We start from the raw sequence: 15,036 nt of genomic DNA, 5'->3' as shown, positions 1-15,036 counted from the left end.
GGAACAACTGAAACTTTCATATGTTGTTATTAGGAATGTAAAATAACAAATCTCTTTAGAAAACAGTTTGGCAGCAGCTTAAAAAGTTAAACACATACCTACCATATGACCTAGTAAACCCACTTGTAGGTATTTACCAAAGAGAAAGAAAAGTATGGGTCCACTCAGAGACTAGTACATTAATATTAATAACATCTTTATTTGTAAAGCCTCAAACTGAAAATAACTCAAATGTTTATCAACAGGTAAATGGTGAAACAAACTGTGGTATATCCATACAATAGAATGTTAAAATGAAAAACAAAGAGAAAAAAAACAGTACAAACTATTGATATATGCAACAACATAAATGAATTTCAAAATAATTATGCTGAGTGTGGGAAGCCAGATTTTTTTGAGTACTATATGATTCCACTTATATAAAATTCTAAAAAAATAAAAAAAAAACTAACAGATAGTGGGAAGAAAAGGAGATTAGTGGTTTCCTAGGGATTAGCAGGAAGGAAAAGGGTATAGGGAATCTTTTATGGGTGATGGAAATATTCACTATCTTGATGTGATAGTTTCACTGGTGTATAAATATGTCAAGATGCATCTACTTGTACACTTTAAATGTGTGCAGTTTATTGTATTTCAGTTACACCTCAACAAAGCTATTAGACAAATAAAGTTCTTTCTTTGTATTTTAAAGCATTCTTGAAAAGACTGGTGTAGAAATAATAGAAATAATGGTCATCTAGCAAATAATGAATATTCTAAACATCTGAGCTCTGCACCAGCTGCTATGGTGATACACATAAAGTAGAAAACAATCTTGCCATGGAACACCTTAGTGTCCAGGGACAGAGAAAGAGTCAACATGGAAGAATCACTAGAGGAAGTAAGTAATTTATACAGAGTAGCACAAGCTTGCATGAAAGACCTAGGCCCAAACAAACTGTATTCATGGCTTAGGCCAGACAAAAGCACACAGGCCTGGCTGAACAAGGAAATAGAGAAAATATTTATCCATACTGTATGATGTGAAATGCAGAAAGTCTCCTAAATATCTCCTTCACCAACATGCCTATATTGCCTAAATTTTCCTAAGAGATCAGAAAACCAAGTTTAAAGCTTCTCTCAGGTAAGCCACTGTTGAGATATACTCATTTTGCCTGGGAACTTAGATCTCTTTAGCTTTTCCTATGACCTTTATTTCATCACATGTGCCCAGTGTTACCTCATGAGTTCAAAAAAAAAAAAAAAAGTGAGTAAGTACTGTATTCTATGGAAAATTGGCAAAGAAAAAAAAAAGAGAGTGGTAAATTTCCAACACTGATGTTTTACAGATTGTGAAGAATGGAATTGAGGAATCTCTAGACTACTTCTATAATTTGTTGTCTTAAACTGCGTTAGGAATTTAGAGAGTTGCGCCTATAATTTTCATGTATAGTAAACTCCAGTGAGATCTCAATATATTTCAGATTGCTGTTCCCTTGCCATTCTAAAGTAAGCGTATCTCAATTGCTCAACACTTTTACAAAAGTAACCTATTGAAATAAGAGCAATATGATCTCTGCAGAAAAAACAATGTGTTACTAATTTATTATTCTCTGAGTGAGGAATGAGGAAAGTAGATTAGAGAAACCCATGATTCAGAAGAATATTAATCATCTAATATGTCCCTAGCAATTAGATCATTGGAAACCACTCCGATTCTAAAAGTATCTTTGAAAAGTTTTTTAAGTTAAAGATTATTAAAAACTGAACTACTTCGGACTGTTGGAACTTTGACATTGGCAAGGAATGAATAAAGGAAACTTCTCAGAGTAGGGAACTATTTGTTTGTTTGTTTTGAAGCAGGGTCTTTCTCTGTCACCCAGGCTGGAGTGTAGTGACACAGTCTTGGCTCACTGCAACCTCCCTGGCTTAAGCAATCCTCCTATCTCAGCCTCCCATGTAGTTGGGACTACAGGTGCCTGCTACTACGCCCAGCTAAATTTTGTATTTTTTGCAGAGATGAGTTTTGCCATGTTGATTAGACTTGCCTCGAACTCCTGGGCTCAAGTAATCTGCCCACCTCAGCCTCCCAAAGTGCTAGGATTACTGGCATGAGCCACTGCCCTGGCAAGTAGCAGTTTTGATTGAGGATCTGTCAAGAACCCGTGTTTGGGTTGATCTCATTTCATAGCTTTAGATTTATTCTGCAACACAATAAATGGTGCACAAGTGTCTCTAAGTCTGATAATGGCATGAAACTCTATCCGGAAGTAAAGAATCAGTCAAGATTTCAAAATAGACTGCAGGAACATTTCACAGGTTCTTGCCAGGATGCAGGTGAGTCAACAGCATATTACTCTTTTTGAAGGGGTCTCTAATATTACGTATGTGCCAAGAAAAGTTTTCAGAAGCAACTGGGCATTATTCTCTAAGGACTCATTTTGTGGACTGCTTTGATTTTTGAAAGAAATAAACAAAATATTGGTCATCAACGAAAAGGAAACTGGAAATAAGATACAGAATGTTCAGAGACTATAACCCCTGGGACAGTGTGTTACATTCTGACTGCTGATCCTCAATGCTGAGAAAATGGAATAAGTAAAGGACAAGAAAAATGAGCTGGAGGATGAGGAGACGGACATGAGACAAACCGTGAGACATGATTTAAAAACTATCAAACCATGAAGCATATGGATAAAGTGATCATAGACTCATTTGACATTTGTGGCCTAAAGAAATCCTAGTAAAGAAGACAAACTAAGCATTAGTAACCCTTATTTACAAATAAGGAAACTAGGGCTTATAGAAGTTAAATTAATAGGATCATACAATCACCAAGTAACAGAGCCATATCTTCTGCTACAGTGTGCTTTTTACTCTACTCACAGTTATCTCTTGACTTAGTACAACAGATTATACATTCATTACTCCCAATAAAGCAATACTTAAGAGAAGTGTAGGTTGACAGAATGAAAGGGGGTTAGACAGATTAATGAAAAATTGAACCATAAATATTTCCTTGCAAAAACCAGAGTACATTAACTGAATAAGGTAGAAATTAAATAGAACAAAAGGGGAGTCCAGTATAATAGGACCTATGAGTTGAGAACAGCAGAATAAAAGAAAGATGCCATCAAGATAAAAAGAACAAAGCTGGAGGCATCATGCTACCCAACTTCAAACTATAACTATAAGGTTGCAGTAACCAAAACAGCATGGTACTGGTACAAAGACGCATAGACCAATGGAACAGAATAGAGATCTCAGAAATAAGATGGCACATGTACAACCATCTGATCTTTGACAAACCTGACAAAAACAAGCAACGGGGAAAGGATTCCCTATTTAATAAATGGTGCTGGGAAAACTGGCTAGCCATATGCAGAAAATTGAAACTGGACTGTTTCCTTACACCTTATACAAAAATTAACTCAAGATGGATTAAACACTTAAATGTAAAATCCAAAGCTATAAAATGCCTAGAAGAAAATCTAGGCAATACCATTCAGGACATAGGCACAGGCAAATATTTCATGATGAAAAAGTCAAAAGCAATTGCAACAAAAGAAAAATCGAAAATTGGGATCTAGTTGAACAAAAGAGCTTCTGCACAGCAAAAGAAACTATCATCAGAGCAAACAGACAACCTGCAGAATGGGAGAAAATTTTTGCAATCTGTCTATCTGGCAGAGGTTTAATATCCAGAGTCCACAAAGAACTTCAACAAATTTACAAGAAAAAAAAAACCCCATTAAAAACTGGGCAAAGGACATGAACAGACACTTCTCAAAAGAAGACATTTATGTGGCCAACAAACGTGAAAAAAAGTTCAATATCACTGATCCTTAGAGAAATACAAATCAAAACCAAATTGAGATACCATCTCATGCCAATCAGAATGGCAATTATTAAGAGGTTGAGAATAGATGCTGGAAAGGCTGTGGAGAAATAGAAACACTTTTATACGGTTAGCGGGAATGTAAATTAGCCCAACCATTGTGGCAGGCAGTGTGGCAATTCCTCAAAGACTTAGAGACAGAAATACCAATAGACTGAGCAGTCCCATTACTGGGTATATACCCAAAAGAATATAAGTCATTCTGTTATAAAGATACAGGCACGCATATGTTAATTGCATCACTGTTCACAATAGCAAATACATGGAATCAACCAAAATGCCCATTAATGATAGACTGGATAAAGAAAATGTGGTACATATATACCATGGGATACTATGTAGCCATAAACAGGAATGAGATCATTTCCTTTGCAGGGACATGGATGGAACTGGAAGCCATTATGCCCGGCAAACTAACACAGGAACAGAAAACCAAATACCATTTGTTCTCACTTATAAGTGGAAGCTGAACAGTGAGAACACATGGACACATAGAGGGGAACAATATACATTGGGGCTTGTAGGGCAGTGATGGGGAAGGTGGAGGGAAAGCATCAGGAAAAATAGCTCATGCATGCTGGACTTAATACCTAGGTGATGGTTTGATAGGTGCAGCAAACCACCATGGCACATGTTTACCTATGTACATAACAAACCTCCACATCCTGCACATGTACCCCAGAACTTTAAAAAAAAATAAAAGTGAGTCAAGGAAGGAAAATCAGGCATCAAAGACACATCTTCACAAGTTTACATAGGCCTGATCATCCATATGTAAAAGGTGTAGCAAACCCCTAGGAAGCTACACACCAACTGCAACACAAGCTGCTCAACATTAGTCTGGATTTTCTCTTTCCAAAGGTTTTCAGAGATTACAGCCCTTTTTTTTTTTTGAAGTATTGGGAAAAGATGATTTCTTGTAAATGGATGATTTTTGGAAACATCCCAAAGTTATTTGAAATAAGCTGTTTTTGGAACAAATTCATTGAAGTACATGAGCAGTAAGTTGGGTAGTACCATCTGGGCATATATGGGTCTGAGACTTGTATTATTGTATGGCTAGGAAGTTGGCTTGAAGGGAAACAGGGCCAAAGCTTGGCTTGTCTTAGGACCTCCTGACTGAGATTGTAGTTCCACTCCTTCACACGATCTTTGTCCCACAATGACCCAGTTGCTGGGTGAATTTTCTGAGAAGGGATGGGTGTTTCATGATTTCCTTCGTTGGAGTGAGTAATTGAAAGTCGAGAGTGGTATGTTAGTGCTTCCTTGAAGGATGTAATTAGGTAATATCATGCAAGAAGGAAACTGTCATAAAGCTAGTAAAATGCAAATGAGAAGGAACTGCAGCATTGCTCATCTGCATCATCTCCTTTGCAGAATTTAAGATGAAACAATAGAGAAAGAACCAAGAAGTTACATACATTCATCAGAATTGCTGGAGAGTCCTGACCTCTGGCCATCGATCAAAGGGAAGCGTTCACTACTGAAGGTTTGTCTTCACTGTACTGGGTATTCAACTTCCTTGAAATTAAAAGGAAGAAGGATAAAAAGTGGTATGCTGAATGGATTAAAGGTAATATTTTGATTATATCAATAGTTTTCAAACTTTTATAACTCATGAGCTGTTTGGGAATATTTGAGCATATGGTCAATCCACATCTGAATTATCCTGCCCACAAAAATGTCAAGGAAATACTTCTACTGCCCCTTCTGAAGCCATCTTAATTCCAGGAGTTGAATCAATTTCAAAGTCATTGATAACTGCATCAGCCAAAATTTGTCCAAATGTTTTGAAATGCATTTCTATTTCCTGTCACACCTACCTCTTTGGCTAATGCATTCATTTTATGAGTTTCAAAAATTACCATCTCCCTGTCCCAGGTCTTTAAAGTTGTTGAATAAGCAAATCTCTGTTCACTTTATTTGTACTATTTATGGTTATGTAGATTTAATTACTTCTAATTAGATTTCCATATTGGAAGTACAAATCTAACCTTAAACAAAAAATTCTTTTTATAATTCTCAATATCTCCAATTATTTTGAGCTTGTCCTCTCTGGATCTTTTCAAGTTATGGCAAACTTGGTTTTGAGGCATAGCAGCAAGAACTACATAAATCTTTTCAAACAGAGATATACCAGTATAAAGCTTGCTTTCCAGTATAGTCCTTAATGATTTTCTTCATTTTCTAGGTCTTTTTGCCTGATGCAGAATATTGGTACATATGCTGGGGTCAACATTTAATGACTCTGGGTCTTTTTCTTGAGCAGAATCTAAGGGATAGTCTTTCATTTTATAGATGTGTTTTAGATTATTCATAAATTCATTACTTTTTCCTCGCACACATTATAACATCTCTTAAGGCTCTGCCCATTGACACGAATCTCAGGATTATTCTATAATGTCTCTCTTCTCTGGGGTGTCTTCTTTCTGGGGAGATTTGTATATCTTGGAGTCTGAGACTTCACTATGTACTCCTTCCTTATCATCATTTATAAACCTATTCAACAGACTCTGCCCCAGAATGGATTCTTGAGCAATCTTGAATAATTACACGAGTATCCAAAGATACTGATTTTAGGAGAACAAGGTTGTTGGGTACAGGTAGTTAATTATTCCTAAAACCGAATATGTCCAATACCTATGTCTTGAGAAGCTCTAAGAGAGTAACAGAAGAGCAACAATGGAATGTGGCAATTGCCTGCACTGTCTTTCTAGGTTGAAAATCCAAGAAATTTACATGCACTGAATTTTATTTCCTTTATTTGCGTATTTATTCACTCCAAGAATTCAGGGTCCATGTTGCTGTAGTGGAAATTGGTTATTTCTGTTTTAGTCTTGAATTGTCTAATTTTGTTCAACTTGCCTGGTACGGAGGGGAGATTCACCAGTGGGCCTCACCTGTAAGTGAGGGTCACATCTGTAATTCTCTGATCTCGTGATGCAGAAGTAGGCCACATCTTCCATTTTCATCCTTGGATTCCTGTGGAATTTACAGATGCACAGATAGAAGTCATTTAGTCTTAGAGAGATACCTTCATCTGCTTTGTCAATTGATGATGAATAAGACTGAGTTGAATGTATTTAGAATGTCTTGGCTATAAATTCCTCCATATAGCTTAACCCACTGTTTCCTGCAGTATGCACCCCTTTACCAAGAGAGAGAAAGAGAGAAAGAATTTCATGTTTCTTTGGGTTTTAGAAGGCTATAGGAAGGGATTTTTGTTTGCTCATTTTCAGAACTTATTAATAGACAGTTATTGAATACCTACCTTGGGCACAGAAATAATCACATTCTCTCCTGAGAATTTTCAACCCACAGCCAAGTACAGGTGTGGAAATTTGATGATAGAATTAATACCAATGGAAAAAGGGGCCCACAGAACTGAAAAAGTGGCCACTGGTGATGACAGTGACCTGGGAGGGAGCGACACAACCTAGAGAGACAATGTGGGGAATCATCACGTTCCATTACAGCGCCCTTCTCTTACTCTCTTGGAGCTTCTCAAGCCACAGGTGTCGGTCATATTGGTTTTAGAGATTATTAGTAACTACCCAAACCCAACAATTTTGTTTTCCTGAAACTAGAAATGTCCTGTTTCCAACTTTATATTTTCATCAACTTCTTTTTCTATGATGTGTGAGAAACTAGAATATTCAGTGTGCTTTCTTGAATACCAGCCTTGTTTCAACTCTTTAATGAGCGGACTATTCTCTGAAGCTGGCCCTCAGTCTTACTCTGGGTTCATCAACCAAGGTCAAGATCTGTCCACATGCACGTAACAGGAGCACTTTTCCGAGAATTGTAAAGGAGCCACGGTGCAAAGCCTTCTGGACCTGGGTCTCATGTGAAAACTCAGCAATGAGCCTCCTGGCCTGAGATGAGCCTGCGGAGCACCTTGTTACAGCACGCATATGATGTATATAAAAAATGAACACATGTATTCCAATTACACTGATTTGATCTTTACAAACTATATGGATGGATGTATTAAATTGTCACATGTACCCTCAAAATATGTACATCTATTATGTATCAATAAAATAATTAACATATTTTTAACTTGTTTTTGGTAGAGCCATAACATCTGGGGAGCAATTAATTGCAGGAGCAGTTAATCTGGCTATTGACTGATATTTACTCAGGACAAGGAAAACTATCATTACTAAGTAAGATGTGCAAGAAAGATTAATTCACAGTAAGCAAGATTTTTGTAGCTTTTACTGCTATAAATTTGTATTATTGACTGACATTGGGACCATCTACATGTAAATCCTACAAATCAGGACAGAACAGTGACCTCCTCAAGTGCTCATCATACTTATCTCAGTTTCCAGAAGTCAGCAATCAATCTGAAAAGGTAACTAAAATGGCACTTATAAGAACCATAGATTGGTAAAGTTAATTATCCGTATTTGTTAATAATACAAATAATAGTTAATATTTATAATGCCCCTACCATGTACCAGGCTTCATGCTAAGTACTTTATATTTTTAAATTTTTATTTCAGTAGCTCTTGGGGTACAAGTGGTTTTTTGTGGCGTGGATGAATTATACGGTGGTGAATTTGAAGATTTTAGTGCACCTGTCACCCAAGTAGTGTACGTTGTACCTAATGGGTAGTTTTTTTTTATCCTGAGAACCTCTTCCAACCTCCCACTTCTGATTCTCCAAAGTCCATTATATCACTCTGTATGCCTTTGTGTACTCATATATGCTTTATATCACTTAATCCTAACAACAATACTATGTGGTAGATACTATTATTTTCCCCAATATATAGTCATGCACCACATAGTTTCAGTCAGTGATGGACTGCATTTAAGACAGTAGTCCCATAAGATTATAGTGGAGCTGAGAAGTTTCTATCATCTGTAATGTTGTAGCCATCATAATGTTGTAGCCATCATAATGTTGTAGCACAACCCATTAGTCATGTTTGTGGTGATGATATAAACAAATCTCCTGCATTGCCAGTCACATAAAAGCATAGCACATACAATTATAAACAGTACCTAATACTTGATAATGGTAACAAATGACTATGTTACTGCTTTATATATAATATTTACTATACTATAGTTTTTTACTGTTATTTTAGAGTGTACTCCTTTTACTTATGAAAAAAAGGTCACTGTGGCCGGGCGCAGTGGCTCATACCTGTAATCCCAGCACTTTGGGAGGCCGAGGCAGGTGGATCACGAGGTCAGGAGTTCAAGACCAGCCTGGCCAAGATGGTGAAACCCCATCTCTACTAAAAATACAAAAATTAGCCGGGCATGGTGGCGGGTGCCTCCCAGCTACTCGGGAGGCTGAAGAAGAGAATTGCTTGAACCCGGGAGGTGGAGGTTGCAGTGAGCTGAAGTCATGCCACTGCACTCCAGCCTGGGCGACAGAGCAAGACTCCGTTTCAAAAAAAAAAAAAAAAAAAAAAAGAAAAGAAAAAAGGTGACTGTAACACAGCTTCAGGCAGGTCCTTCAGGAGGTATTTCAGAAGAAGGCATTGTTATTCTAGGAGATGACAGCTACATGCGTGTTATTGCCCCTGAAGACCTCCCAGTGGGACAAGATATGTTCTGTGTCTTAGTTTTTAACAAAAAATTTTAAAAAGTAAAAAATAAAAATAAAAAATTTCTAAAGTAGAAAAAAACTTGTAGAATAAGGATATAAGTAAAAATTTTTGTACAGCCATATTGCATGTTAGGCTATGTTATTACAAAAAAGCCAACAAGTTAAAAAATTAAAATTTATAAAGTAAAAAAGATATAGTAAGATAAGTTTAATTTATTATTGAAGAAAAAAATTTTAATAAATTTAGTGGAGCTCAAGTATACAGTATTTACGAAGTCTACAATAGTGTACAGTAATGTACTAGGCCATCACATTCATTCACCACTCACTCAGGGACCCACCCAGAGCAACTTGCAGTCCTGTAAGTTCTATTTATAGTAAGTGCCCTATACAGGTGAATTTTTATTTTAAATACCATATTATTACTGTACCTTTTCTATGTTTAGATATGTTTAGATATACCAATGCTATTGTGTCATAACTGCCTATAGTATTCAGAACAGTGACATGCTGTACAGGGTTGTAGCCTAGAAGCAACAGATGATATCATATAGCCTAGGTGTGTAGTAGGCCATACATCTTCTGGGTTTGTGTGATTATACTCTATGATGTTATCATAGCGCACAATCGCTTAACAATGCATTTCTCAGAATCATCCCTGTTGTTAAGAAATGCAGGGCTGTATATAGATAAGGAAATTGAGGATCAAAGAATTTAAATAACTTCATAAGAGCACACAACTAGTAAGTGGTAAAGCCAACATTCAAATTTAGTTCTAAGTGTCTTCTAGGCCTAAGGTTTTCTAGGTCCAATTGCATCAAGTAAGAAAGAGGAGGAGCAGAAGGAGGAAGAGAACTGACTAGAATTCAGTACAATTGAACCAGAAACTTTGAATCAGGTTGTGCAAAATGTCAAAAGCTGTGACTTTTTGTAAGAAAGCAATCAAGTCTCCTCTGACTTTCCTTAGGGCATCATCAGTTTTCGAGTTGTCTTCAGTTGCCTCTTCTATAAAAGGGTTCCCTATTTAAGTTTCCTGTCAACATGTTTGTGGCATAATAAGAAATATATTTGATATTTGTCCCAGATTCCTAGCACAGAGCTCCTAAAACCCCGGAATTTCCTGAGTGATAGGAATGTCTTTTGTTACTCATAATGACGTAGTTTTGATCGTACCTGAGTTTATGCTAATAAGATGACTTAGGTGGGGTCATAGAGTTTATGCGAAAAAGATAGACTCAGGATGGGAATGGTCGTTAGAAAGGTTAAGAAATTAGAAGGTTGAAATTTTCACCTCCACCTACCAACCTCCTGAAAGTAGGTGGTGGAGCTAATGATCAAGCTCTATAAAAACTCTTGAAGAATGAGACTTGATGAGCTTCTGCATTGGTCAACTCATCAAGGTGCTCAGGGGTGGCACACTGGAGAAGCTCCCCTGCATACCTTGCCCTATGATCTCTTCCATCTAGCTGTTCCTGAGTTGTATTCTTTATAATATATTGGTTAACATAATATACTAGTTAACATATATAACTCATATAACAAAATTGAGAAAAGAAGTATTTTTTAAAAAGACAATGAAAATACCAAACCACCACAATCACCCCACCCCCCACCAAAGAAATACAATAAAGAGTTTCCCTGAGTTCTGTGAGCTATTCTAGCAAATTATTGAACCCAAGGAGGGGATTGCGGGAACTCCTGAATTATAGCTAGGCTTGAGATTGGCGTCTGAAGTGGGGGTAGATTTGTGGGACAGCCCTTAACTTGTGAGATCTGATGCTAACTCCAGGTAGAGAGTGTTGGAATTTAATTGAATTGCAGGACACCCATTTGGTGTCAGAAAATTGGTTGGGTGTCCTGTGTGAAAGTGTAGCTTTGTGTGTCTTCCAGAATGGTGTATTTGCAAAGTTGTACAGTCAGCGAAGGTCATAATGTATGGTTAGTCCTAATCCCATTATCATGTAAGCAAATAGTACTGGCTGTTTTGACCAAGAGTTACAGTGAAAATTACTTTTTAGAGTCCTGATATATATACAAATTGCCTGAGTGATCTTTCTGAGTGAAATAAATATTATATCACATTTACTTATATATTTTTCCTTCTGTATTTCTGAATGCTATTTTTCATGTGAGGGTTTTTACTCCCATTAAATTCCTCCCTAGAGGGAATCTGTGATGGCAGCAATATTTATTCTAAATATTTGGGTCAGAGTAATTAAACAGAAAGGACCTTTTTGATGAAAGTAGATGTATGAAAAGAGACATTAAAAGTGATTAACTGCTCTGTGTTAATTTGGCAGTAAATTATCTGGAAGTAAGTCTCTCAAAATTCACTGTCACCGAATTTGTTATGACTTAATGTTAACCCAGCTTCTCAGTGCGTACAACGGAATGAGGAAAAACATATAGGGTTATAGACAAAACAACTAGGTGAGGTAATTCCTGCTTTTAAGCTCCTCAGATGAAGCCATAGAAATAGGGCTTTTGTTTGTTTTGTTTTTCAGTCCAAGCTGCAAGCCAAGCTGGTCATCTTTGCCCCTGAGTTTAGGTTATCCACACTGATGTTGCTATTGTTACTACATGACAGAGCTGAATTTCTACCCTTTCCTAACTCTGCTTATCTTTAAGAAACAGGATGCCTTCGATAGAAAGTTCCCTTTGTAACCAGACCAGCTGAGTCTGGCTAGAACCAAGATAGCTGACCAAACAACTTCAGAAAGATCTCGGGCTTCATTATAATCTAATTTCCATGCTAAATGACACTCCCAGCAGTGCTATGACAGTTGACAATTACATGACAATGACCAGAAGAAGCCATAAAAGGACAAAAAGAAAGGCAGCAGTCCAGCTCCAGAAAGTTCACTACACATTTCTGGAAAAGAAAGGAATATTCCTCTCCTTGTTTTTAATATCCAACCCCTTCATTAGAGAAATCCTATATTTTAACCTCCTCACCCATCACTTGTTGAGAAGTTGATCTGTGAGCCATGTTCCCACTTCTCCGTTCCATGGCCATGAAATGAAGCCCGAACTGCTTGACATTCATTTTCAGTTTTGTGTATTGGCTTCATGACACTGAACAGAAAAAGACCCCATCTTTGGGAGACCAGCTTTGTCACTAACACTGTGTATTCATTTTTAACCATAGTATTACTAAGAAAGAGACTTGGCCACACTTCTGTGGCTCTTGGAGGAAGAAGGTTTTATGTTTGGCAGCTCAGCCCAGGACTGAACTCCCAGGAAGCAAACAGTGGCCCATGTAGGATGTGCATGTTGTTTGTGGAGGTCACATGTTTCTGTAGAAAGCACTCAAACCTAGCGGTCAGATAGGACTGGATTTGAATGCCAGCTTATCTTCCTTACAACTGCATTATTCATACAAAAATTAGAGGGAACCTTCCCTCTAATCATCTTCTGACTGACATTGTGTGTGTCCTAGCATAGGCATCTCCCCTGCAGCCTCATCTACGGCAGTGGTCTCTGTTAGAATACACAGCTTGTGCCTATTCCTGACAAGTCAATGTTACCCTTAAAAAGACATCTGGAAATCACTAGAAAAATCATTCCACTCATGACACTGTGTGTTTCTTCAGCTTCTCTAAGGTGTACCTCAAGTTTTTTCCCCTTTTGTAGCAAGCTATAAAAGATACAATATATATAATATGTACAAGACATATGTACCATGTATATGTATTGTACATCCCACTTACAGCTGGATTTCTTTAATCACTTTTCTTGTGATAAAAAAGAAACAAATATCATAGAATCTCAATTACATTTTATTTCTCTGGTGATCAGCTTCCCAGCCTCATATATCCATAACAAAATTGAGAAAAGAAGTATTTTTTAAAAAGACAATGAGGCCGGGCGCAGTGGCTCATGCCTGTAATCCCAGCACTTTGGGAGGCCGAGGGGGGCGGATCACGAGGTCAGGAGATCGAGACCATCCTAGCTAACATGGTGAAACCCCATCTTTACAAACAACACAAAAAATTAGCCGGGCATTGTGGCAGGCGCCTGTAGTCCCAGCTACTCGGGAGGCTGAGGCAGGAGAATGGCGTGAACCCGGGAGGCGGAGCTTGCAGTGAGCTGAGATCACGCCACTGCACTCCAGCCTGGGCGACAGAGCGAGACCCCGTCTCAAAAAAAAAAAAAAAAAGAAAAAAGACAATGAAATTACCAAACCACCACAATCACCCCACGCGCCCCCCCCCCCAACAAAGAAATGATGCTAAGAGCTGACATGAAATGCAGAACTCTGCTGGTTGCCAGTACACACACAGACACAGCGATAGCTGACAGCATGACAACAAAGTAAGAGCAAAAAAACTTTAAAAACTGAGGACAACTATTTCAAAAAGTACAGCAATATGAGCCACTCGGCAAAGGACCAAACTTTTTTATATATTTTTTATTTTTATTTTATTATTATTATACTTTAAGTTTTAGGGTACATGTGCACAACGTGCAGGTTTGTTACATATGTATACATGTGCCATGCTGGTGTGCTGCACCCATTAACTCGTCATCTAGCATTAGGTATATCTCCTAATGCTGTCCCTCTCCGCTCCCCCCACCCCACAACAGTCCCCAGAGTGTGACGTTCCCCTTCCTGTGTCCATGTGTTCTCATTGTTCAATTCCCACCTATGAGTGAGAACATGCTGTGTTTGGTTTTTTGTCCTTGCGATAGTTTACTGAGAATGATGATTTCCAATTTCATCCATGTCCCTACAAAGGACATGAACTCATCATTTTTTATGGCTGCATAGTATTCCATGGTGTATATGTGCCACGTTTTCTTAATCCAGTCTATCATTGTTGGACATTTGGGTTGGTTCCAAGTCTTTGCTATTGTGAATAGTGCCGCAATAAACATACGTGTGCATGTGTGTTTATAGCAGCATGATTTATAGTCCTTTGGGTATATACCCAGTAATGGGATGGCTGGGTCAAATGGTATTTCTGGTTCTAGATCCCTGAGGAATCGCCACACTGACTTCCACAATGGTTGAACTAGTTTACAGTCCCACCAACAGTGTAAAAGTGTTCCTATTTCTTCACATCCTCACCAGCACCTGTTGTTTCCTGACTTTTTAAAGATTGCCATTCTAACTGGTGTGAAATGGTATCTCATTGTGGTTTTGATTTGCATTTCTCTGATGGCCAGTGACGGTGAGCATTTTTTCATGCGTTTTTTGGCTGCATAAATGTCTTCTTTTGAGAAGTGTCTGTTCATGTCCTTTGCCCACTTTTTGATGGGGTTGTTTGTTTTTTTCTTGTAAATTTGTTTGAGTACATTGTAGATTCTGGATATTAGCCCTTTGTCAGATGAGCAGGTTGCAAAAATTTTCTCCCATTTTGTAGGTTGCCTATTCACTCTGATGGTAGTTTCTTTAGCTGTGCAGAAGCTCTTTAGTTTAATTAGATCCCATTTGTCAATTTTGTCTTTTGTTGCCATTGCTTTTGGTGTTTTAGACATGAAGTCCTTGCCCATGCCTATGTCCTGAATGGTAATGTCTAGGTTTTCTTCTAGGGTTTTTATGGTTTTAGGTCTAACGTTGGAAGCATTCCCTTTGAAAACTGGC

General features: G+C 37.8%; 1 long non-coding RNA gene across 1 annotated transcript in view; it reads left to right on the top strand.

Moving 5' to 3' along the window:
• The window catches only part of LOC104002001 (uncharacterized), a 151,775-nt gene extending 143,845 nt beyond the window's left edge, over nucleotides 1-7,930 (top strand). The window contains exon 4 of the long non-coding RNA XR_674012.4: nucleotides 5,255-7,930. This is a non-coding gene — a long non-coding RNA (uncharacterized LOC104002001). The remainder of the gene's footprint in view (nucleotides 1-5,254) is intronic.
• The last annotated feature ends 7,106 nt before the right edge of the window (nucleotides 7,931-15,036 follow it).

Source organism: Pan troglodytes, chromosome 1 (assembly GCF_028858775.2).
Source record: "Pan troglodytes isolate AG18354 chromosome 1, NHGRI_mPanTro3-v2.0_pri, whole genome shotgun sequence".
Taxonomy (NCBI): domain Eukaryota; kingdom Metazoa; phylum Chordata; class Mammalia; order Primates; family Hominidae; genus Pan; species Pan troglodytes.
This window is presented reverse-complemented; position numbering and strand designations above follow the sequence as displayed.